The sequence below is a fragment of the Bufo bufo genome, chromosome 8 (assembly GCF_905171765.1).
Source record: "Bufo bufo chromosome 8, aBufBuf1.1, whole genome shotgun sequence".
In the NCBI taxonomy this organism is placed as follows: Eukaryota; Metazoa; Chordata; class Amphibia; order Anura; family Bufonidae; genus Bufo; species Bufo bufo.
The window spans coordinates 71,646,128-71,671,066 of record NC_053396.1 but is presented as its reverse complement, the minus strand read 5'-3'; positions in this window follow the sequence as shown (position 1 = coordinate 71,671,066).

The window sequence follows — 24,939 nt, the reverse complement described above, 5'->3', positions numbered from 1 at the left end:
TTTCTCATTAATGTAATTATCTAGTCAACCAATCACATGGCAGTTGCTTCAATGCATTTAGGGGTGTGGTCCTGGTCAAGACAATCTCCTGAACTCCAAACTGAATGTCAGAATGGGAAAGAAAGGTGATTTAAGCAATTTTGAGTGTGGCATGGTTGTTGGTGCCAGACGGGTCGGTCTGAGTATTTCACAATCTGCTCAGTTACTGGGATTTTCACGCACAACCATTTCTAGGGTTTACAAAGAATGGTGTGAAAAGGGAAAAACATCCAGTATGCGGCAGTCCTGTGGGCGAAAATGCCTTGTGGATGCTAGAGGTCAGAGGAGAATGGGCCGACTGATTCCAGCTGATAGAAGAGCAACGTTGACTGAAATAACCACTCGTTACAACTGAGGTATGCAGCAAAGCATTTGTAAAGCCACAACACGCACAACCTTGAGGCAGATGGGCTACAACAGCAGAAGACCCCACCGGGTACCACTCATCTCCACTACAAATAGGAAAAAGAGGCTACAATTTGCACGAGCTCATCAAAATTGGACTGTTAAAGACTGGAAAAATGTTGCCTGGTCTGATGAGTCTCGATTTCTGTTGAGACATTCAAATGGTAGAGTCCAAATTTGGCGTAAACAGAATGAGAACATGTATCCATCATGCCTTGTTACCACTGTGCAGGCTGGTGGTCGTGGTGTAATGGTGTGGGGGATGTTTTCTGGGCACACTTTAGGCCCCTTAGTGCCAATTGGGCATCGTTTAAATGCCACGGGCTACCTGAGCATTGTTTCTGACCATGTCCATCCCTTCATGACTACCATGTACCCATCCTCTGATGGCTACTTCCAGCAGGATAATGCACAATGTCACAAAGCTCGAATCATTTCAAATTGGTTTCTTGAACATGACAATGAGTTCACTGTACTAAAATGGCCCCCACAGTCACCAGATCATAACCCAATAGAGCATCTTTGGGATGTGGTGGAACGGGAGCTTCGTGCCCTGGATGTGCATCCCTCAAATCTCCATCAACTGCAAGATGCTATCCTATCAATATGGGCCAACATTTCTAAAGAATGCTATCAGCACCTTGTTGAATCAATGCCACGTAGAATTAAGGCAGTTCTGAAGGCAAAAGGGGGTCCAACACCGTATTAGTATGGTGTTCCTAATAATTCTTTAGGTGAGTGTATACTGGGATGCTGTCATGGCTGAGAGTGGGGGAAACCCTCAACCGTGCGATGTTATAGAAATAAGGAAGCTGCTTCGTCAGGACAACAGAATCAGGGAGCAGGTCACCTCCTAAAGCGTCCCTAACTGACCCTGACTCCTAACTGTATGAGCCAAGCAATAGTAAAAGTCCAGCTCACCTGCATCAGCAATTTGGAGAGTGCACAGATGGGAAGAGGCCCAGACTCATGTACTTGTGGAATAAACATTGTTAAGCACGAAAAATTGAGGTGCTGGATATCTTCTTTTCAAGTGTATGAGCCAACCCAGATGGTAGGAGGGCTCATACTCTGGAACCTCGGGTCCCTACTAGCCCTCAAGAGATCCCTGGACTAGGAGCAGGGTAAGACGACCTGTTCCTCCTAGACACAGAGGAACAGGAGTCTCACTAGCCAAGCTGCAAGGAAAGGGGAACATCAACAGCATATGGATATGGCAGGTGAGTGAAACCACTTCCACACCTACCTGCCACAGACACACTGACTGGAACCCGTGCTCAATAGCTGTTATCCACACCAAACACAAAAGGACACAGCACACAACATAACTCACACAGGAAACCAGATTCATAACTGCAATAAGGTGAGACTCCACACAAACATAAGCATAACATCAATACATTAGTTTTATGACCACAACGGTGGCCCTCACTGGACAGATGGTATAAGACCAGGAGGATGACTCCAGCATAAGGCATGGCTGGAGTACCCCTCAGCTACAGGGATCCAGCAGAGGCTAAATAGCCCAAGTAGCCACACCCACACAGACATACTAGGAAAGGAATTAACCCTTCCAACACCAGACAAGGTAAGTGTCACTTAAAGGGAAATGCACATACACTAAACCCCGTGCACACCAAACAGACAAAGTGCACACCTACAAAGACAGGTTGCCAGGTGCAACCCCATGCACTTGACAGCAAGCTGCCTAGCAACCAGCTCAGGCTGCTATACTGCCAATAACATCATGTTGCCAGCGGCAACCACACGTGAGGCAAAATACTAAGAGCCCTCACCTGTGGTTGATAACAAGACCAGACCGCGGGCAACTGCATGCGGCTCAAGGAGTCACGACCATGACCATGGTCGTGACAGATGCATTTTCTCCTTTAACCCCTTGTGAAAGTGAAAAATTGGGATCTGCTAGTACTTTTCATTTTTAACAAATGTGTGCTTTGAAATACTCTCTATTACGGTTGTCCCGATACCGATACTAGTATCGGTATCGGGACCGATTCCGAGTTTTCTCGGCGGTACTCAGCCGCCGATACCCCGCCCCGATACATAAATAGAATACTATGGGCGTAACTATGGGCGGGGCCCGGTGCAGTCACTGTACTCTTACACCGGGCCCCGCCGCTCACCGAAGTATTTATAAACGTGAATCCTTATCCTGTTGTTAAGTTGAACTAACGCTGCCCTCTCCCATGTCCCCCCTGTATCCCCACAGCACTTACTTAAGCTTCCATAGCAGGCAGAGCAGACGGCAGCAGTAACGTCACTCACTGACGTAGAGCGCCTGCTCCGCCCACTTTATGAGTGAAGCAGGCGGAGCAGGCGCGCAACGTCAGTGAGTGACGTTACTGGTGCCGTCCGCTCTGCCTGCTATGGAAGCTTAAGTAAGTGCTGTGGAGATACAGGGGGATACAGGGGAACATGGGAGAGGGCAGCGTTAGTTCAACTTAACAACAGGATAAGGATTCACGTTTATAAATACTTCGGTGAGCGGCGGGGCCCGGTGTATTGGGGGACACTGTTTTGAGGGGGATCTGTGGATGACATATAGCAGTGTCATCCACAGATCCTCCCCATAACAGTTCCATCCACAGATCCCCTATAACAGCACCATCCACAGATCCCCCACCAAATAACAATGCCATCCTCAGATCCCCCCACCCCATAACAATGCCATCCACAGATATCCCACCCCATAGCAGTACCATCCACAGATCCCCATAACAGTGCCATCCACAGATCCCCCATAACAGTGCCATCCACAGATCCCCCATAACAGTGCCATCCACAGATCCCCATAACAGTGCCATCCACAGATCCCCCATAACAGCACCATCCACAGATCCCCATAACAGCGCCATCCACAGATCCCCCATAACAGTGCCATCCACAGATCCCCCATAACAGTGCCATCCACAGATCCCCCATAACAGTGCCATCCACAGATCCCCCATAACAGTGCCATCCACAGATCCCCCATAACAGTGCCATCCACAGATCCCCCATAACAGTGCCATCCACAGATCCCCATAACAGTGCCATCCACAGATCCCCCATAACAGCACCATCCACAGATCCCCATAACAGTGCCATCCACAGATCCCCCATAACAGTGCCATCCACAGATCCCCCATAACAGTGCCATCCACAGATCCCCCATAACAGTGCCATCCACAGATCCCCATAACAGTGCCATCCACAGATCCCCCATAACAGTGCCATCCGCAGGTCCCCCATAACAGTGCCATCCACAGATCCCCCACATGACAGTGCGTCATCCACAGATCCACAGATCCCCCAAAACGGTCACATGACATTTAAAAAAAGTATCGGTATTCGGTATCGGTGACTACTTGAAAAAAAGTATCGGTACTTGTACTCGGTCCTAAAAAAGTGGTATCGGGACAACCCTACTCTCTATAGTATTTCTGCCTTCTGTGAGACACCTGTTTGGTAAAAAGTACCCTTTCCACCACTTAAAATGTCTGTACGGGGGTGCTCTTTCCAAAATGGGGTCACTTCTTGGGGTTTTTCATTTCTGGGGACCTCTAGAAATTTTTTAAATGCGACATGGCAGCTAAAATCCATGTCTGCCAATTCAGGCCTACAAAAACCATATTTTGCACTTTGCCTATAGCAGCCTGCTGTGCGCCAATACAGCAGGCTACGAGCACATATGGGGTGTTTGCAAAATGGGGAGAAAATGGGGAACATATACTGGGGTGCATTTTCTTATTTAACCCCTTGTGAAAGTGAAAAATTAGGGTCTGCTAGTACTTTTTCATTATTACAAATGTGTGCTTTGAAATCCTCTCTCTAGTATTTCTGCCTTGTGTGAGACACCTGTCTGGTAAAAAGTACCCTTACCACCACTTACAATGTCCGTACGGGGGTGCTCTTTCCAAAATGGGGTCACTTCTTGGGATTTTTCATTTCTGGGGACCTCTGTAAATTTTTTAAATGCGACATGGCAGCTAAAATCCGTGTCTGCCAATTCAGGCATGCAAATTGTACTTTGCGTGTAGCGGCCTGCTGTGCGCCAATACAGCAGGCTACGAGCACATATGGGGTGTTTGCAAAATGGGAAGAAAATGGGGAACATATACTGGGGAGCACTTTCTGCTTTAACCCCTTTTAAAAGTGAAAAATTGGGGTCTGCTAGTAATTTTTACAAATGTGTGCTATGAAATGCTTGTTTCAAGTAATTCTGCCTTCTGTTGTACGGGGGTGCTCTTTCCGAAATGGGGTCACTTTTGGGGATTTTTCATTTCTGGGGACCTCTGGAATTTTTTTTAATGTGACATGGCAGCTAAAAACAATGTCTGCCAATTCAGGTCAGCAAAATCCATATTTAGCTGTTTGACTCTAGAACCCTGCCATGCGCCCATGCATCATTTTATGAGCACACATTGGGTGTTGGCGTATTCGGGGGGAAATTGGGAACAAAATGTGGGGTGCATTTTGTCCTGCTACCCCTTGTGAAAGTGAAAAATGTGGGTGTTAAGCTACTTTTTCTGGAAAAAATTGTCATTTTTTATTTTCACAGCCAAGCGTTTCCTAATTCTGTGAAACGCCCGATGGGTCTAAGTGCTCACTACACACCTTGAAATATTCCTTGAGGGGTGTAGTTTCCCGAATGGGGTCACTTTTTGGGGATTTCCACTCTAGGGGTACCTCAGGGTGTCTTTATATGCGACATAGCTCCCAAAAGTCAATCCTGCAAAATCTGTCCTCCAAAAGCCCTATGGCGCTACTTCCCTTTTGGACCTTGCCATGCACCCAAACATAATTTTATGGGCACATATTGGGTGTTGGTTTATTCGGGGGGTAATGGGGAACAAAATGTGGGGTGTATTTTGTCCTGCTACCCCTTGTGAAAGTGAAAAATGTGGGTGTAAAGCTACTTTTTCTGGAATAAATTGTCATTTTTTATTTTCGCAGCCAAGCATTTTCTAATTCTGTGAAACGCCTGATGGGTCTAAGTGCTCACTACACACCTTGAAATATTCCTTGAGGGGTGTAGTTTCCAGAATGGGGTGACTTTTGGGGGGTTTCCACTGTAGGGCCACCTCAGAGTGTCTTCACATGCGACATAGCTCCCAATTACCATTCCAGCTAAATCTTCTCTCCAAAAGCCATATGATGCTCCTTCCACTATGAAGCCTGCTGTGCGCTCATACATCAGTTTTTGAGCACACATGGGGTGTTTCTGTAAATCCCAGATTCATGGTAATAGATTTTGAGTTTTTATTGGCTGTTAACCCTTGCTTTGCTACTGGAACAAATGGATTAAAATGAAAAATCTGCCAAAAAAGTGAAATTCTGAAATTTCATCTCCATTTGCCATTCACTCTTGTGGAACACCTAAAGGGTTAACAAAGTTTGTAAAATCCGTTTTGAATACCCTTGAGGGTGTAGTTTCTAAAATGGGTTTATTAAAATGGGTGGTTTCTAATATGTAAGCCCCAGAAAGTGACTTCATAACTGAACTGATCCTGAAAAATGTGGGTTTTGGAAATATTGTTAAAAATGTTAAGATTTGCTTCTAAACTTCTAAGCCTTCTAACGTCCCAAAAATATAAAATGTCATTTTCAAAATGATTCAAACATGAAGTAGACATATGGGGAATATAAAGTAATAACTATTACTATCTATTATAAAAGTAGAGAAATTGAAACTTTTGGTAAACTTGGTATTTTTTTATAAATAAAAAATATATTTTTTTACTCCATTTCACCAGTGTCATGAAGTACGATATGTGACAAGAAAACAATCTCAGAATGGCCTGTATAAGTAAAAGCGTTTTAAAGTTATTACTACATAATGTCACACATGTCAGATTTTCAAAAAATCGCCTGGGCAGGAAAGTGAAAACAGGCCCGGCGTTGAAGGGGTTAATGTAATGTGTTTCTGTTGAATAAAGGGTATTCATATGATGCCTGAAATGTTCAAAGATGTAATATTTTGGATCCAGCCACCCTGTTGCCTCTGGAGCAAGGATGGGGGAGAGAGTTAGGACACTTAAACTTTTCTTCCAGACGTCCAGATCCAGAGAAAGAGCCTCATGACTGTTTGCAGATAAATGTCACAAGGGACAGCGGGATTTGGTAAATCAGCTATTACATAATCAAGATCATGTGCTCTTTGTGGATGGATCGAGGTATGGCCAGGATGGCAGGTACTACACAGGTTGGGCAGTGGTGATTAAACATGACATTAAAAAGCAGAGTCCTTACCACCACACATGTCTGCCCAAGAAGCAGAGCTAAGGGCTCTGAAGATGGCTTGCAGATATGCAGATGGAAAAAAAAGCAGCCAACATTTACGCTGGTTCCAGGTACAGCCTATGACTATGGGCCCATTTGGAAAGCCAGAGACTTCCTGACCGCTTCAGGCAAACCCATCAAAATGGGGAAGCAGTGAGGTCTCTTATAGAAGCCCTCATGTCACCAACTTGAGTGACGGTGATAAAACAAAGGTTACTGTAAAACAGACTCAGAGGAGGCAAAGGGAAAAGCCAAGGCAGATCAGGTGGCAACAATGGCTGCCAAATTGCCTAGGCAGACCCCTGCCTTAGTGGACACAGCTCAGGTCCCTGAAAAAACTCCTTCTGTCTCGCTGGAAGTTTTTAAGACCTTACAGAACAAGGCGGGGAAGGATGAAAGGGACTGGTGGATGAAAAGGGGGACTACAAATGAGGAAGGCCTAATGCAGTTGCAAGGGAAACTCTGCCTTCCCAGGTCTCTCTAATTCACGATGGCACAGGTAACCCATGGAGTGACGCACAAGTCAGAGGCTGCTGTGTGTGATTTAGTACAGAGTATGAAACGCCCCAGGGTTTAGCACTGTGGAATTTAGATATACTCAAGGATGTATGATTTTTGCCCAGAACAACGTGAGACAAGGTGGTTAAGGTACCCCAGAAACACATGTCTTGCCCTTCGTATCTGTTTCAACGCTTGCAGACGACCGTCAACTACCCAAGGTGGGCATGTATGAGTATGTATTGGTGTCTGATGACTTATTTTTAGGATGGCCAGAAGCATACCAGGTAGCTAAGACCACAGCAAAAAAGATTATGGCCGAAGTTATATGCAGTTATGGGGTACCTGAGAGCATTGAAAGTGACACAGGTGTTCACTTCACAGGTGAAGTGATGCAGAAGATAATGAAGGTGTTGGGTGTAGAACAGGCCTTATATGCTTCGTTCCATCCTCAAAGCAGTGGTAGAGTAGGGAAAAAAGGAGCTGAACGGGACACTACAGGTAAAGATTAAAAAAGCTATTGCAGAGACTGGTATGCCGAGAACAGAGTGCCTGCTGGTAGCCGTATTCTCAGTAAGGTATACCCCTAACCATGAGTCAGGCCTTAGTCCCTATATGGTCCTTAGTGGGTCAGGCCCTAGGACAGGATTGTATTTCCCTCAGTGGCTCCAGATGCAACATGGTTGTCTGACAGATTATGTGATCAGGTTGCACAAGCATTTGACTAAAATACATTCTCGAGTTTTTGCTTCACTTTCAGATGTTGATAAAGCACCAGGAACCCACCCACTTGTGTCTGGAGATTGGGTGGTGGTAAAAAGACACGTTAGAAAAGTCCGGTCCTCAAATCCTGGTTTGATGGTCCATTCCAAGTGTTCTTGACCACAAGCACATCAGTGAAGCTTGAAGGAATGCCTAATTCGAGTCATTTCAAGAAAGTATTGAGTCGGGAGACTTGAAAGGATGTTTCTTGTTCCCCCTTGTGTGACTGCTGATCCTGACTAAAAGAATATGGATTCTTATTGAGATAGTAAAAATAGGTTTCTGGGCTGGGGAAGAGGTGTGCAAAAGGAAGGACAAAGTTGTTACAGTCCGATACTTCTAGCCCAGTGACCCATTAATAGTATAGCCCAAAGACTCCCAGCATTGATAGTTCTTATGTTCACACTAATCAATGACCAGGTCATAAATGCCCTAAAAGGACTTACTTCCTATTCCTGAATTTTATCTTTAATTCTGCTATTTGAGTTAATTGTTCAAAGTCATAGCTGAGACTACCCCGGAGATGCTCATGGAAGACCTCCATAAGGATGGGAGACCTCCGTGAGGATGGGAGACAAGGTCCACTTTGTTCTGTTGGTTCCCCCCCCCTGCTTACGATGCCACCTGGAGATCATCGACCATAGGGACTGACATCTGACTTTCCCATGCTAAGTCCAGTGTCATGGGAGGCTATACACTAGGCTAGGTTGTCATGGAAGCTGGCGAAGAGGATTCGAAGCATGGGGACAGATGTGCTAGGCTTTCGTTAGGGAAAGAATGAGGTCCAAGGGGGGACTGATAGAGATGTGAACTACATTCTTTGAATTCAGCTAAGAAAGCTCACACATACTTTAGCTCTCAGACAACACCTTCTCTTTTCCAGAGCACAAAGATTCCATCCTACCCAAAGGAACACGCCTCCTTGGTACCTCATATATGCTTTTTCTTCTGTTAGTGAAAACTCCATTACAAGATGGCGCTTACAGTTAAATATTTACATAGTTCACATACCACAGTTATTAAAACAATGCACAATGGGCAGATGCTAAATGTTATCTATTTTCTTATTTTCATATTTCAGCCAATGTAACAATGTCACATGCCTCAGGGGGAATGCCTCTCTGATGTCTATATAAACTGCTGTACTTCCTGTAATAAGCAAGAATTTGCTTTGACCCCAGTGTGTGTGTCACAGTTATTTTCTTCCATGCACGTGAAACCCTTGGGTTACTATTAATTTGGAGCAGTAAAGCAAACATGATCGGCCCTGATTTAGGGGCATCTTTAACATGCACAAACAGAAAGCCTTTTTTTCCAGATCCGTGAGACGGATCCAGTGAAATACCAGATCCGCCGCATCCGATATCATCCAGAATACTGGATGCGGTATTTAAAGATCAAAATAAAAAATAGCTCCTCCTATGTCCCGGCGAATGCGCAGAACGGAAAACCGGATCCAGCGATGTGCCATTTTCCGGAACACTTGGTACCGGATCCGGCATTAATACATCTCTATGGAAATGGCAAGTGCGGTATTGTTCCAGGATTTTGCCCGGAAAAAATACCGCAGCATGCTAAGGTATTTTGTCCGGTCAAATACTGTACAAGGGATGGAAAGGAAGACATCCTGATGCATACTAAATGGATTGCTTTCCATTCAGAATGCATTAGGACAAAACTGATGCATTTTTTTCCGGTATTGAGACCCTTTACCGGATTTCAATACCGGAAAAGAATAATGCTAGTGTGGAAGTACCCTAAATAATGTAAGAATAAATCAGAATGGTAATTCATACCACTAGGATGACTTGTATTTAACCCCTTTAACACATTTTCACGTACTGATAGCCGAGCCCCTGATGCATCCGCTGGCATTGCTGTATGCGGTGATGCCGGCAGAATATCCCTTTCACGTGCAGGGTTTACAGAGGGAGGGGGCTCCCTCTGATTTTTTCAGCCCCCCGTGCTGTGCTGACAGAGGGCTGATGGTTGTCATGGCAGCCCTGATGCCTTCCACAGGCATCGGAGCCTGCCCGCTACAGAATAGTGATGGAAAAGTTGTTTCAAGGGGACTAACACCTGGACTGTGGCATGCTGGAGGGGGATCCATGGCAAAACTCCCATGGAAAATTACGTAGTTGACGCAGAGTGTGTTAAGTTGAATTCGCAATGCGATTAATATAAACTGCATTAATCGCATTGCGATTACAACTTAGATCTGAGATCCTAATGGTTGTATTGCTAGAATTTACGAATATAACGAATATAGCACTATATTCTCAATCTTCGTTATATCCTAGCAATACAACCATTAGGAACTCAGATCTAAGTTGAATTCACAATGCGATTAATATAACCTGTATTAATCGCATTGCGATTACAACTTAGGTCTGAGTTCATAATGGTTGTATTGGTCGCGCCGTCACGTGGTAAAGGGGGACGGGGGTGTAACTCACTGCAGCCTGGTGAGTGGTGGGGCGCCGCGGCAGCTGCCCTGCAGGAGTCTCTGGTGCCGGGAGGAGGAGGTAAGTAGAGCGGCTCTGACTTTATAGACCAAATTATTTTAATAATACCCCAATAATAATAAGTTAATAACCTAACCCCATTCATAAATTACTGTGGATTATTATAGAGACGGCCCCAGGCCAGGAGACATAAGGGGTTGGGTTGAACTGTGGGCCTTGGGCCACCCGGCCACATTTACTAATCTTTGCTCAGGGGGGCCCTCATAAGTATAGACCCACATGGTGTGGACCGGTCATTTTTACTAAGGAATATAGTTTAGACGTTTATGTGCAAAAGAGAAAAGAAGAAGTCAGCTCCAATCAGATATCTGCACATAGACCAAGACTCTGGGTCTATGCAGATATCTGATTGGAGCTGACTTAGTGACTTTCTCTCTTTATCTCTTTATTATGGCTTTGGAGAGGGGGGGGCGGGGGCAGGTGTGACACTAATTTCTACCGCATCGGGTGACACCAGCCATAGCAACGGCACTGTAACCATTAGGAACCCAGCTCTAAGTTGAATTCGCAATGCGATTAATATAACCTGTATTAATCGCATTGCGATTACAACTTAGATCTGAGTTCCTAATGGTTGTATTGCTAGAATTGATTAATATAACGGATATAGCAGTATATTCTCAATCTTCGTTATATTCTAGCAATACAACAACCATTAGGAACCCAGCTCTAAGTTGAATTTGCAATGCGATTAATATAACCCGTATTAATCGCATTGCGATTACAACTTAGTAAAATTTCTGACACTGAAGCTTCAGAATGAATCTAAGATGGATGCTGTCCCTAAAATTTATGCTGTCCTTGCTATTTGATAGGAGGTGGGAGGGTCTGGGAAGGAGGGTATGCTGATTGGCTGGAATGTGTCTGCTGACTGTGAGGTACAGGGTCAAAGTTTGCTCAATGATGACGTATAGGGGGCGGACCGAACATCGCATATGTTCGCCTGCCGCGGCGAACGCGAACAAGCTATGTTTGCCAGGAACTATTCGCCGGCGAGTAGTTCGGGACATCTCTACTGTCAGCGTCTTACTATGTAAGACGCTGACAGTTCATTTCAGAACAACACATAATGTATTGTACTAAATTAAATCACGGATCAAACCTTAAAAAAAAGAAACATTTAAAAAAGTTCCAAAAAGTGTTTTTTATAATAAAAAAAATAAAAGTAAAAAAAAATAAAACACTCACCATAAAATTATGTTAAAAAAAAAGACATATTAGGTATTGGCAAGTTCGCAACTACATGCTATATAAAGATGTCACATAATCTACCACCTCAGTTGAACGCCGTAAAAATAAAAACTGAGCATAAAATGCAATTTTTTTTGTCACCTTACATCACAAAAAGTATAATTCCAAGCGATCAAAAACACATATGTACCCCAAAATAGTACCAATAAAACTGTCATCTCTTCATGCAAAAATTTTTACCCTACCAAAGACAATCGTCTGATTTCAATGTGTAAAACTGAAATAAATGTAAAAGAGTAGACAAATATCACAGCATCCGTAATCATCTGCTTTATAAAAATGTAACATGATCTATCACCTCAGGTGCACGCCGTAAAAAATAAAAATAAAAACTATGCCAAAAATGCCATTTTTTGTCACCTTCTTCACAAAAATAGTAATTCCAAGCAATCAAAATTTCATACACACCCCAAAATGGTACCAAACAAGCTGTCATCTCTTCTCGCAAAAAATGAGTCCCTAGCTAAGACAATCGTCCTTCAAAAATGCTTTTATATTGTAAAACTGAAACAAATGTAAACGGTAGGTATCGCTATATCCGTAACAACCATCTCTATAAAAATATCACATGGCCTGACCCCTCAGTTGAACGCCATAAAAAAAAAAAACTGTACCAAAAATGCAATTTTTTTGTCACCATACATCACAAAAAGTGTAATTCCAAGCGATCAAAAAGACATATGTACCCCAATAGAGTACCAATCAAAATGTAATCTCTTTCTGCAAAAAATGACAATCACCCAAACTATAAAAAAAATATGACTTTCAGTAAATTGAGATACTAAAACATGATTTTATTTCTTCAAAAATGCTTTTATAGTGTAAAACTCAAATAAAATAAAAAAAGTAGACATATTAGGTATCACCACATCTGTACAAAACCTGCTCTATAAAAATATCACATGATCTACCCCTCAGTTGAACGCTGTTAAAAAAAAAAAAAAAACTTTGCCAAAATAGCCATTTTTTGGTAGCCTTGCCCCAAAAATGTGTTATATTGAGTAATCAAAAAATCATCTATACCCAAAAATTTAACCAATTAAAATGTCAGCTCTTCCTGCAAAAAAAGAGCCCCTGCACAAGATGATCGGCAGAAAAATAAAATAAATGTAGCTTTCAGAAAATAAAGATACAAAATTATTTTTGTTTTCATAAATGCTTTATAATGTAAAACTGAAACAACAACAAAAAAATACACATATTTGGTATTGTCGCGTCCGTATCAACCTGTTCTAAAAGCAACACATGATCTATCCAGTCAGGAGAACTCCATAAAAAACTAAAAATAAAAACTGTGCCATTTTTTGGTTACCTTGCCTCACAAAAAGCATGATATCAAGCAATCAAAAATCATATGTACCCCAAAATAGTACCAATAAAACTGTCACCTCATCCCGTAGTTTACAAAATGGGCTCACTTTTTGGGAGTTTCTACTCTAGGGGTGATTAAAGGGGTCTTCAAATGTGACATGGCAACTTAAATGGGTTCTGAATGGAGCTTAGCCGCGCCCACGCTAGTTGATACTAGTCGTGATGTCAGTGGGCCGGCGGCCCGGCGGTAAACAGTGAGAAGGCCGCAGCGCTGCTGGAGCGCCGCTGCCTTCTCAAACAGCTGATCGGCGGGGGTACTGGGTGTCGGACCCCGGCCGATCAGAAGCTGATGATCTATCCAGAGGATAGATAATCAGTTAAATGAAAGTACAGAACCCCTTTAATATTATCCCAGTGAAATCTGCCCTCCAAAATCCATATGGTGATCCTTTACCTCTGCACCCTGCCGTGTACCCATAAAGCATTTTACGACCACACATAGGGTGTTTCTGTAAACTGCAGAATCAGGGTAATAAATATTGAGTTTTCTTTGACTGTTAAACCTTGCTGTGTTAAAGGGAAAAATAGGAAAATGAAGGTGAAATTCAGTTCAAAATTTGAATTACTTGAAGGGTGTGGTTTCTAAAATTGGGTCATGTATGGGTTGTTTCTACTATGTAAGCCCCACAAAGTGACTTCATAACTGAACTGGTCCTTATAAAGTGGTTTTTGGAAATTTTCCTAAAAAAAATTAAGAATTGCTTCTAAAACTCTGCCTTCTAACGTCCTAAAAAAATAAAAATGACGTTTACAAAATGATGCCAACATGAAGTAGACATCTCGGAAATGTACAGTAACAACTATTTTATGAGGTATCACAATCTGCAGAGACATTCAAATATTGTGAATGTTTTCAAATTTTCTGTAAATTTTGTCATTTTTGATATATATTATTATTAACATATTGACTCAAATTTACCACTAACATGAAGTACGATATGTCACGAGAAAACAATCTCAGAATCGCTTATATAAGTAAAAGCGTTCCAGAATTATTACCACATAAAGTGAAACATGTCAGATTTGCAAAATGTGGCTTGGTCTTTATGGTGAAAACTCGCTTGGTCTTGAAGGGGTTAAAGTAACTATCCAAAAAGGCTTTGTTAGATTTCAATATGAGCAGCATGACTTCATGACTGTGAATAATCCATTAACACCGATTGTATACAGACTTCACCGATTGTATATGGATTTCAAATGTCTTTGAACTACATACTCTATGCAGTAAAAAAATCAGTAACACAGTTAATAATCTGCATTACTTTTGTAAAATGTGTTTGCTGATCTACTACTTTTTTGCAGCAATGTACAAGACATTCAGAAGCATGGCTATAATGCACTTAGATGGGACGACAAATTAAAAAAGTAAATAGAAACTGGTTTCTAGAAATAAAAAAATATTTAAAAAAATGTAAACATTGAAAGAAAGTAATTTGTGTGGCAATAAGCCTATGAAGTGTAGAAACTAAAAAAGTGACCGTTTTTGCAGGAAAATGTAATTTAGAACTAGTTACCAGGAACTGAGCTAACAATGCACCTGGTGATTGTGACCAGACCAGTCCCTCACTCTCTTTCCCTGATCAAACTTCTTAATATACCCCAAATATATCTCCAATTATTTCCCTATAATTATCCTATACTGTCCCTATCACTATTTATCAGTGGCTTATATCTGCAATTGCTTTTTGGCAGAAAGAGCCACAGCACAATAACATGTAATGCATTGTTACACTTGCGTTTTAGTGATGGGCAGGTATTACTGCAGTAGACCGTGCAGTTCAAACATGTTTCACTGCAAAAACTGCATTATTACCAATGTCAACCAATGTCTGTCATGACCTTGTGTTAAGGTCGTGGCTTCAGCTTGTTGCCTGTGGCAACGTTTGATGGTTGCTGCATGTGTGGCTTATGTAAGTTTGCCTCACATGCGGTTGCCGTTGGCAACAAGTGTCTCGGCTGGTTGTTTTTGCCGAGGCACGGTTGTCGCGCATGTGGTTGCCTGGTCAACTTGTTGTTTACATGTGCGTGTCTTTCCCTTTTAATGGTGTTTTCCCTGCTTTGGTTTGCCCGGGGTTAAAATTGTTGAGGTGTGTTGGGTGTGGTCTCAGGTTTCTTTATATTCTCATGTATTGGAGCCTGAGGTCAGTTTGCTTGTTATCAGCTTGGTGTGGAGCTCTGCTCCTGGGCTGTTTGTGTACCTTCTGTGTGAGCCACCCTTAGTTGTCATTGTTGTTATCTATGTCCATTGCTTACCCCTTAGAGTCTGTTTCCTGTACCCTTCCTCTCTGGTTTTGTTGTATGTCTAGTGTGGTGTGCCATGTATGGTATTTGTGGTGTTGTGACCAGCATGGCTGCTTGACGTGTTCCTTTTGGTGTGTGTATGTTGCTCAGGAAGGGGCTTGCTTTCCCGGAGGGGTTTAAGCAAAAGCAAGACTGTGTGCTTCCCAGCCTGTATCCTCCATGCATCTTGTAGCCGCAGGGATGTCTGGGTTGTTGTTTGTGCCGTCATTCCATCTAGGCTGCGGCAGGTAAGTGTTGATAGCATTTGTTGTGTTGCTGTGCTATTTACCTGCCGTACTGTTTCTCATAAAGTCTTGCACCCTGCCAGCTACTGGGCCTCTGGAGACGTCTTTCATCCGTGTCATGGATAAACAGGTGTTCTCTGCCCTGTCACCAGTTGTAGGGCAATGCAGGGATTCCTAGATTTCTGGGGCACTTGGGTATGAGTCTCCTTACCTTTGAAGGGGGCTCATACAGCTAGGAGACTAGGGCCTATTCAGGGAAGTTTTAGGAGGTGACCAGCTCCCTTTTCCCTGCATTGCAGCCCGGTAGCCTAGGACATTGCTCGATGGGGGTTTCCCCTACTCCCATTCGGGACACTATCAATACCAGTGCAGTGCGTTTGTTTTAGAGGAGGGATTCGGGATATTTAATTGTGTCTCTGCCTTTAAATTACAGAAAAAAAACTACTTGCAATTTGGCTAGTACCATTTAATAATCTGTGTGTACCAAACTTGTGACTTTTCATTTATTGGAAACCTGTGAATGAAAATTCAAAATAAAATGTCTGTAAAACAAAAGAGTACAAAATGAAAGACCTATGCCTAGTCCTCTGAGGGACAGAATGTGTGCAGTAGAGATGTCCCGAATAGTTCACCGGCGAATAGTTCCCGGCGAACATAGCTTATTTGCGTTCGCCACGGCGGACGAACATATGCGATGTTCGGTCCGCCCCCTATTCATCATCAATGAGTAAATTTTGACCCTGTACCTCAGTCAGCAGACACATTACAGCCAATCAGCAGCAGACCCTCCCTCCCAGACCCTCCCACCTCCTGGACAGCATCCATTTTAGATTCATTCGGAAGCTGCATTCTTAGTGAGAGGAGGGACAGTGTAGCTGCTGCTGATTTAATAGGGAAATCGATAGCTAGGCTAGTGCATTCAGTGTCCACTCCAGTCCTGAAGGACTCATCTGATCTCTGCTGTAAGGACAGCACCCCAAAAAGCCTTTTTTAGGGCTAGAACATCAGTCTGCTTTTTTTTTTTTTCCTGTTAATCTAATTGCAGTTGCCTGCCTGCCAGCGTGTGTGTCAGGCTCAGAGCGTATACTGTGCCCACTTGCCCAGTGCCGCCACTCATATCTGGTGTCACAATAGCTTGCATTTAAAAAAAAAAGTTTTTTTGACTGTAATATAATAGCAGTCAGTTGCCTGCACGTGTAAGTGCAACTCATATCTGGTGTAACAGTAGTGCACATTTAAAAAAAAAAAAACTTTGACTGTGAATTGTGAAATAATATCATTTTTCTTCACACGTGTGCGTTTCAGGGTCTGCCAGGGCACAGTGTCACACCAGTGCAACTCATATCTGGTGTAACAGTAGTGTACATTTAAAAAAAATATATAATTTTTGACTGTGAATTGTGAAATAATATCAGTCAGTTTCCTTCACACGTGTGCGTTTCAGGGCCTGCCAGGGCACAGTGTCACACCAGTGCAACTCATATCTGGTGTAACAGTAGTGTACATTTAAAAAAAAAATACAATTTTGACTGTAATAGATTGAATAGCAGTTAGTTGTCTGCAAGCGTGTGTTAGGCCTACAGCGTATACTCTGCCAACTTCTGCCAGTGCACAGTGCAACTCATATCTGGTGTCACAGTAGCTTGCACGCATAGTACAACTTAACTAATCTAAAAAAAAATGACACGCAGAGGCAGGCCACCCCACAGGGGCCGTCGTGGTCGTGGTGCTGTGATTCCCTTTGGCCCTAGAATAATGCACAGTGTTCAGAGGCCACGTACCCTGAACTCAAAAAGTTCTCAGGACATAGTTGACTGGCTAACACAGGACACCCAATCTTCTACAGCTTCCGCTCGGAACCTGTCACGAGGGTATCAAGAGCCACGTCTGACTCCGTTATACCCGGGGTCAGGAGGTCGCAGCGGGTGGCTGCGCGCTCTATATCTAAAGATCACGTTGTTTCTTAGTGATTGTTTTCTGTGTTTGCCTTGCTATCCTTTTTGTCTCAATCAGGGATCTGTAGCTTCTCCTCCTCAGCTGTTTCTTGTCTGCCACTCCCAACCTCCTTATATTCTCCCCTCACTCTTCTCTAGTTGCCAGTTATAGAGCTTCCTGCCTGGACATCTATACTGACCCACTGGAGTTGTGAATCCTGGTTGTCCAGTGCTATCCTCCGGATCCCTGTTGGGCTTCTTGTTGTATCCTGTGGTCGCCCACCTGGGATTATATTTTGAGTTTGTATTGTCTGTCCTTCCCTTGGTGTTTTCCTTTAGAGCTAGTGGTGCGGACTAGTGTTCCCACCGCCCTGTTCACTATCTAGGGCTCAGCTTAGGGAAAGCCAGGGCTTTAGGCACGTGATCGGCGTACGGGTGAGGAACCCGTCTAGGGACGTCAGGGCAGCCAGGTGCCAGCCGCTAGGTGAGTCAGGGGTCACCACCTTCCCTCTCACTTGGGCAGGGCCTTCCTTGTTCCCTCCCTCTGTGTCACATATGTGATAGTCACGCTGTCCGTGATATTATAACTAGCCATTACTTTTTGAGAAAAAAAAAATAAAAAATTTCTTTTTGTTGTTTTTTTTTTTCTCTACTTAGAATCCAATATGGATCCTATTGCTGCCTTGGCAAAACAGCTTCAAGGCCTGTCTTTGGAGGTGGCAGGCTTGAAGGCGTCTGTCCTCCAACAACAGCAGCAAATGCAGCAGACCGCACCCCCAGCGGTTGCTATGGGTAACCAGGTTGTTACAGAACCCAAGGTTGTTCTTCCTGACAGATTTTCTGGGGGAAGGGACAAATTTGCGACGTTCCGTGAGGCCTGCAAATTATACTTTAAGTTGCGCCCTTACTCCTCAGGTAATGAAGAACAGCGGGTTGGGATTGTCATTTCCCTGCTTCAGGGGGACCCACAATCCTGGGCGTTCTCGTTACCCCCTGGTTCCCAGGCTCTCCGGTCAGTGGAGGGATTTTTTGGGGCTTTGGGTCTCATATATGATGACCCTGACCGAGTCGCCCTGGCTGAGTCGAAGTTACGGAGACTCCTACAGGGAGATCGGTCAGCAGAGGAATATTGCTCAGAGTTCCGTAGGTGGGCTACGGATACTCAGTGGAACGACCCGGCTCTCAGGAGTCAGTTCTGCTCTGGGTTATCTGAAAGGGTTAAGGATGCACTGGCGCTGTATGAGACCCCCCTTTCCCTTGATGCTGTTATGTCCCTCTCTATCAGAATAGATAGGCGTCTTAGGGAGAGATCGAAAATTCCTGAGCAATTGGTTACCTCTCCCAAGCAACAATTAGTCTGTACTGACTTAGATGAGCCTATGCAGCTAGGCGGAACTTCTCGTCAGGTCCGTCCTCCTGAGGTTCGCCGTAGGGGGGGGCTTGTTTTTTCTGTGGGGGGAAGGGTCATTTCATTAATGTCTGTCCCTCCTTTCTCAAAAACAAAAGACCGTCGGAAAACTACTAACCCCAGGCTGTGCGGAGGATGTCAGCCGGGGGGTATACGTTTCCTCCATACGAACATCTCAATTTGTGTTACCAGCGGTTATTGTTTTTGGTGTTAAGACGGAGTCTATTTCTTTTTTTCTAGACAGTGGAGCAGGGGTAAATTTGATAGATGCCCATTTTGCCCGCACTATGGGTTTGTCTCTCTGTACGCTGCAGAGACCTATTCCCGTATTCGCTATAGATTCGGCTCCTCTGTCTCAGAGAAACCTCACCCACATTGTTCATAATTTACACCTTCAGGTAGGGGACCACCATAATGAGTGTCTTTCATGTTACGTTCTGGAGGGCCTTCCCTCTCCTGTGGTATTGGGTCTTCCCTGGTTGGTAGCGCACAATCCAGTGGTGGATTGGCAGGCCAGGGAGATATTGGAGTGGAGTGAGCATTGCAGAGAGAATTGCTTAAATAACAATTGCTTAATCGCCTCCATAGCTTCCCTACCTACATTTATTTCGGACTTTGAGGACGTTTTTTCTGAAAGGGCTTGTCAGAAGCTACCACCTCATCGTCCTTATGATTGCCCGGTTAACCTGATTCCCGGTGCAAAATTACCCAAGTCCAGGTTGTATAATCTTTCGGGTCCCGAGAGACAAGCCATGAAAGATTATATCTCCGAGAGTCTGGCTAAGGGACACATCAGACCCTCTTCTTCACCCGTGGCTGCAGGGTTTTTCTTTGTTAAAAAGAAAGATGGGGGCCTGCGTCCTTGCCTAGATTTCCGTGAGCTAAACCAGATAACCATCCGAGACCCATACCCTCTTCCTCTCATTCCTGACCTTTTTAATCAGATTGCGGGTGCTAGGTGGTTCTCCAAACTTGATCTTAGGGGGGCCTACAATCTGATTCGTATCAGGGAAGGGGATGAGTGGAAGACAGCTTTTAACACCCCTGAGGGGCATTATGAAAATCTAGTTATGCCTTTCGGTCTGACCAATGCCCCCGCTGTCTTCCAACATTTCGTTAATGATATTTTTAGTCATCTCATCGGCAGGTTTGTAGTCATATACCTAGATGATATCTTAATTTATTCGGCTGATCTGAAAACACATGAGGTGCATGTCAGGCAAGTACTGCAGGTCCTACGGACGAATACATTTTATGCAAAAATTGAAAAATGTGTTTTCGCCGTTCAGGAAATACAGTTCCTGGGATATCTATTATCTGCTTCAGGTTTCCGTATGGATCCTGGGAAGGTCCAGGCAATTTTAGATTGGGATCTTCCTGAGAACCTTAAAGCCCTACAACGGTTTTTGGGTTTCGCAAATTTCTATAGAAAGTTCATTAAAAATTATTCAGTGATCGTTAAACCCCTTACCGACATGACTAGGAAGGGGACTGATTTTTCGAAATGGTCTGACGCCGCTAAAAATGCATTTTCCTCTCTAAAAGAGAGGTTTACCTCGGCACCTGTTCTAATTCAACCTGATGTCTCCCAGCCTTTTATTGTTGAGGTAGATGCGTCAGAGGTGGGAGTGGGGGCTGTATTGTCTCAGGGTCCGTCTCCTGGCAAATGGCGCCCTTGCGCTTTCTTTTCCAAAAAATTATCTTCTGCAGAGAAGAACTATGATGTTGGAAATAGGGAACTGTTGGCGATTAAGCTGGCGCTTGAAGAGTGGCGTCACTTCTTAGAGGGAGCAATCCACCCCGTCACGGTGATTACGGATCACAAAAACCTTCTGTACCTAGAATCGGCTAAGCGTCTCACCCCTAGACAAGCTAGGTGGTCGCTATTCTTTACCAGATTTAACTTTGTAATCACCTATCGTCCTGGGGCAAAAAATACCAAGGCAGACGCGTTCTCGTAGTTTCCCTGGAGGGGGTAATGCTAGTGATCCGGTACCTATTTTACAAAGAGGAGTGGTTGTCTCTGCTGTACACTCTGTTCTAGAGGGAAAGGTGTTAGAGGCCCAGGGGGACGCCCCGGCCTCTTGCCCCTCAGAGAAATTGTTTGTACCGTTAAACCTTACTACCCGGGCACCCGGGTAGTAAAGCAACCTTGGAGCTATTATCTCGTCGTTTTTGGTGGCCAAGGTTGCGTCAGGATGTAATGGATTTCGTGTCTACTTGCTCTACTTGTGCACGCGCGAAAGTCTCTCATACACGTCCAGCAGGGTCTTTATTGCCTCTTTTTATCCCCAATAGGCCATGGACACATCTGTCTATGGATTTCATCACTGACTTACCGTTGTCTGCGGGTAAAACAGTTATTTTGGTAGTAGTAGACAGGTTTAGCAAAATGGTACACTTTATTGCGCTACCCGCACTTCCTAATGCTAAAACTCTTGCTCAGGTGTTTATCAGTGAAATCGTGAAGCTTCACGGGGTCCCTTCCGATGTGGTTTCGGATCGGGGAACCCAGTTTATTTCTAAGTTTTGGAAAGCTTTTTGTTCCCGTTTGGGGGTACACTTGTCCTTTTCCTCAGCTTTCCATCCTCAGTCGAATGGACAGACTGAGCGTACCAACCAAAACCTAGAAACATATTTAAGGTGTTTTGTGTCTGAAAACCAAGAGTTGTGGTCATCATATTTACCGTTAGCTGAGTTTTCCATAAATAATCATTATCAGGAGTCCACTGGCAAGTCACCATTCCTTGGTGCATACGGTTTTCATCCCCAATTTTGTACTTTCAAAGAGGGGGGGTCTTCTGGGGTTCCCGAAGAGGAAAGGTTTTCTTCATCTCTTTCTTCGGTATGGCAGAAGGTGCAAGTTAACTTGAAAAAGATGAGTGGTAAATATAAATGCATGGCCGATAAGAAACGGTCGCCAGGTCCGGACCTAGGGGTGAATGACTATGTGTGGTTGTCTACTAGGAATATTAAGTTGAAGGTTCCCTCTTGGAAACTGGGCCCTAGGTTCATTGGTCCTTATAAAATAGTAGCCGTCATTAACCCTGTGGCTTTTCGCCTGGAGCTACCTCAGACTTTTAAGATCCATAATGTCTTCCATAAATCGTTACTCAAGAAGTATGTTCCACCTCTAGAACCATCACTGCTGCCACCTCCTCCTGTTATTGTGGATGGTAATCTGGAGTTTCAAATAGCCAGAATTGTTGATTCTCGTCGGGTCCGCCGCTCTCTTCAGTATCTGGTGCATTGGAGGGGTTACGGTCCCGAGGAAAGAATGTGGGTTCCAGCGTCAGAGGTAAACGCCAACTAACCTGTTGGCGTTTACCTCTGAGGCTTTCCATGCCTCTCATCCGGAGAGACCTGGTCCTGAGTGTCCGGAGGCCCCTCGTGAAAGGGGGGGTACTGTCACGAGGGTATCAAGAGCCACGTCTGACTCCGTTATACCCGGGGTCAGGAGGTCGCAGCGGGTGGCTGCGCGCTCTATATCTAAAGATCACGTTGTTTCTTAGTGATTGTTTTCTGTGTTTGCCTTGCTATCCTTTTTGTCTCAATCAGGGATCCGTAGCTTCTCCTCCTCAGCTGTTTCTTGTCTGCCACTCCCAACCTCCTTATATTCTCCCCTCACTCTTCTCTAGTTGCCAGTTATAGAGCTTCCTGCCTGGACATCTATACTGACCCACTGGAGTTGTGAATCCTGGTTGTCGTTCCAGAGTGCTATCCTCCGGATCCCTGTTGGGCTTCTTGTTGTATCCTGTGGTCGCCCACCTGGGATTATATGTTGAGTTTGTATTGTCTGTCCTTCCCTTGGTGTTTTCCTTTAGAGCTAGTGGTGCGGACTAGTGTTCCCACCGCCCTGTTCACTATCTAGGGCTCAGCTTAGGGAAAGCCAGGGCTTTAGGCACGTGATCGGCGTACGGGTGAGGAACCCGTCTAGGGACGTCAGGGCAGCCAGGTGCCAGCCGCTAGGTGAGTCAGGGGTCACCACCTTCCCTCTCACTTGGGCAGGGCCTTCCTTGTTCCCTCCCTCTGTGTCACGTATGTGATAGTCACGCCGACCGTGATAGAACCTTGACGCACCATCCTCCTCCAGCTTAGCTTCGGGCACCTCTCAAGTTACCACTCGCCCGCCTGCCGCCGCCACCAACATTAGCACCACAGCTGCTTCACTTGATCTGTCAGAGGAGTTATTTACACATCAGTTGGAAGAAATGAGTGATGTGCAACCATTATTGCCAGAGGATGTAGATAACAGGGATATGTCTCAGTCAGGCAGCATTACACACATGGACGTACGGTGTAATGATGATGATGTTGTACCCACTGCTGCTTCCTTTGCTGAGTTGTCAGATACAAGTGAAGCGGTTGCTGATGACGATGTGTCCGTGGATGTCACATGGGTGCCTGCTAGAAGAGAAGAAGAACAGGGGGAAAGTTCAGATGGGGAGACAGAGAGGAGGAGGAGACGAGTTGGAAGCAGGGGAGGTCGTCGCAAGGAGCTAGTGGCACAGTCAGACAGCATGCATCGGCACCCGGGGTCAGCCAGACAGCACGCCAATAAACGCATGCTGTTGCCACCACCAGAATGCCATCATTGCAGAGCTCAGCAGTGTGGCTTTTTTTTGTGTGTCTGCCTCTGACAACAGCGATGCCATTTGCAACCTGTGCCAAAAGAAACTGAGTCGTGGGAAGTCCAACACCCACCTAGGTACAACTGCTTTGCGAAGGCACATGATCGCACATCACAAACTCCTATGGGATAAACACATAGAAACATAGAAACATAGAATGTGTCGGCAGATAAGAACCATTTGGCCCATCTAGTCTGCCCAATATACTAAATACTATGGATAGCCCCTGGCCCTATCTTATATGAAGGATGGCCTTATGCCTATCCCATGCATGCTTAAACTCCTCCACTCTATTTGCAGCTACCACTTCTGCAGGAAGGCTATTCCATGCATCCACTACTCTCTCAGTAAAGTAATACTTCCTGATATTACTTTTAAACCTTTGCAGCACACAAACCCAAAGCCTCCATCCTCCTCCTGGTCCAGCATCTTCAGCCACGTCAACCACTGCTGTCCTCCTTGCCCCTCTCAACCATCCGACACTCCGTGTCTCGCCTTGAGCAGTTCCTGCTCATCTGCCCACAGTCAGGTGTCTGTCAAGGACATGTTTGAGCGTAAGAAGCCAATGTCACAAAGTCACACCCTTGCCCGGCGTCTGACAGCTGGCTTGTCTGAACTCTTAGCCCGCCAGCTTTTACCATACAAGCTGGTGGAGTCTGAGGCGTTCCAAAAATTTGCAGCTATTGGGACACCGCAGTGGAAGGTACCCGGCCGAAATTTCTTTGTACAAAAGGCAATCCCAACCTGTACTCGATTGTGCAAAAGGAAGTAATGGCATGTCTGGCACACAGTGTTGGGGCAAGGGTCCATCTGACCACTGATACCTGGTCTGCAAAGCACGGTCAGGGTAGGTATATCACCTACACTGCGCATTGGGTAAACCTGCTGACGGCTGCCAAGCATGGAATGCGTGGCTCTGCAGAGGAGTTGGTGACACCGCCACGACTTGCAGGCAGGCCTGCTGCCACCTCCTCTACTCCTCCTACTCCATCCTCTTCCATAACCTCCTAGGCTGAGTCCTCTTCTGCTGTTGCGTCTTGCTCCACATCAACAGCACCCCCCCAACTCCCCAGGGGCTATTCCACATCCCGGATACGGCATTGTCACGCCGTCTTGGGGTTGACTTGCCTGAAAGCAGAGAGTCACACCGGACCAGCACTCCTGTCTGCCCTGAACACACAGGTGGATCAGTGGCTGACTCCGCACCAACTGGAGATCGACAAAGTGGTGTGTGACAACGGAAGCAATTTGTTGGCGGCATTAAATTTGGGCAAGTTGACACATGTGCCGTGCATGGCACATGTGTGT